Genomic DNA, 2,228 nt, shown 5'->3' on the forward strand with positions numbered 1-2,228 from the left:
TACCGTGGGCCAGACTCGAGTTTCACTTTTCTCCTTTACCGTGGGCCAGACTCGAGTTTCACTTTTCTCCTTTACTGTGGGCCAGACTCGAGTTTCACTTTTCTCCTTTACTGTGGGCTTGATGCTGAAGAAGGGGAGGACCGTGAAGTTCCAGACTATGGTCAAGTTCTCAACAAACCCCTGCTCGGTGGTAAAAGTTACCGGATTGTGGTTGTTCAAGTCAACAAATATCTGTCAGCCAGGTCCTATACTGTAGTCATGTCGAAACAATTTCAGAAGAAGTAAAGAGATTAAAGAATTATTCCAAGAGAGGACTTTCTATTCTAAAGTTTGTTTTGCATTAGTTTTTATACGCACTGAATGTGGTTTTCGGAAATGGTAAAGTCTTTTGAGGAATGGGCCTCAGTTCTTTGTATCTATACGTAGGTACATATTGTTTAGACTCGCACTTCGTGCTCGGGAGGGGGGCTTCGCGTGTTCGCTACGCGGAGTTGCATATACGGTCGCGCTGCGCGCTCCCGGGGCTTCGCGGGGTTGTGCATGGGATTAAAATTGTGTTTAGATTAAAATACATACCTCATATTGATTATTTAGGTATCTCATTGTTTTCTTTTTTACTATGTTAAGTGGCATCAAAGTGATGGCAGTAAACACAACCATGTATTACATTAACATACCTCATAATGATTATTTAGGTATCTCATTGTTTTCTTTTTTACTATGTTAAGTGGCATCAAAGTGATGGCAGTAAACACAACCATGTATTACATTAAAAACTTCCTCTAAGTTGGGAGAAGCAAGTACGGCTTTCATGACCGCTACCGATGTAAATAAATTTTAGTTTCTTGCCCGGCAAACTTTTTGTTTCCGATTTTGATGAAAATTGAAATATGAGATCCTTTAGTGTTCAGAAGAACATATCTGAAGGAAATTTTTTTTTACCGCCCGCCGTTACGCCAAAAAGCGGTGTCCTATATTGTATACTCCAGTGGGCACAAATGCCTAAGGTCTGGAGAATAGAGGTGCTATAGGAAAATGCTGTAAAAAGTCATTAAGAATTGTGAAATTTTGAATCGTGTTCTTTAGTTTTGAATATGTTTTAATAAAATAAAGTTGAAACCATTATAATTTTCATTAAATTGGCAGTCTTTTTGGAAAACCTTATGAAACCTCATATTTTCTGTGATATGCAACAAAATATATGACGTGTATCGTCAGATCACGCTTTTGACACTCGTTTAGAGCTTTGGTATAACAAACAAATCAAAACTACAAGTCTAGATTGCTTCCAGGCACAATAGAGTGCCTCTGAGCTATGTCAAGACTGTCAGCAACAAGCCCTATTGCCCGCCTCTCACGCTCAGACGAGCTACTATTGGGGATTTAGGGGACAAATCTCCTTTTGGAAGCTCAAAGATTCGCTAAGGCCAAAGAGAAATCTCTAATATGTATACCTACATATTCAACAGTTCTTTCTAATCTGTCACTCTAACGAGTACTGTCTATATGGGCGGGATCAACAGACATGACTAAACCGTATGTATTGCTCTTCAGATCAAGGTAGCTCAGCCTCTCGCGCTCAGACCGCGGTCTGTCAGAGCGTCAGAGAGACCTAGGTCTGTTGTTTTTTCCGCCACACACACGTGCCGACGGTCTGACAGACCGCGGTCTGAGCGCGAGTGGCTGGCCTGACAAGATACTTGATCTGAAAAGTGATAGGCTTTAGTCGTATCTGTCGATCCCGCCCATATAGGCAGTACTTTTATAGTGACAAATTAGAAAGAACTGTTGAATAATACGTATACGTATTAGGGATTTCTTTATGGCCTTAGATAATCTTTGAACTTCCAAAAAGGGATCCGTCCCCTAAATCCCCAATAGTAAGCTCGTTGGTACTTTTGTAGGCGAAAAATTGCCACAACGGGATTTAGGGGAAAAATCTCCTTTTGGAAGCTCAAAGATTCGCTAAGGCCAAAGAGAAATCTCTAATATGTATACATATTCAACAGTTCTTTCTAATCTGTCACTCTAACGAGTACTGTCTATATGGGCGGGATCGACAGACACAACCAAACCGTATGTATTGCTCTTCAGATCAAGGTAGCTCAGCCACTCGCGCTCAGACCGCGGTCTGTCAGAGAGACCTAGGTCTGTTGCTTTTTCCGCCACACACGTTCCGACAGACCGCGGTCTGAGCGCGAGTGGCTGGCCCGACAAGATACTTGATC

At 41.8% G+C, this 2,228-nt stretch overlaps 1 long non-coding RNA gene across 1 annotated transcript; it reads left to right on the forward strand.

Moving 5' to 3' along the window:
- The first annotated feature begins 527 nt into the window (after positions 1-527).
- LOC103507821 lies at positions 528-1,135 on the forward strand. Its single transcript, XR_001809472.2, has 2 exons — positions 528-594; positions 696-1,135. It is a non-coding gene; the product is annotated as an uncharacterized LOC103507821 (long non-coding RNA).
- Positions 1,136-2,228: the final 1,093 nt, after the last annotated feature.

This window comes from Diaphorina citri, unplaced genomic scaffold, assembly GCF_000475195.1.
Source record: "Diaphorina citri unplaced genomic scaffold, Diaci psyllid genome assembly version 1.1 scaffold344, whole genome shotgun sequence".
NCBI lineage: Eukaryota > Metazoa > Arthropoda > Insecta > Hemiptera > Psyllidae > Diaphorina > Diaphorina citri.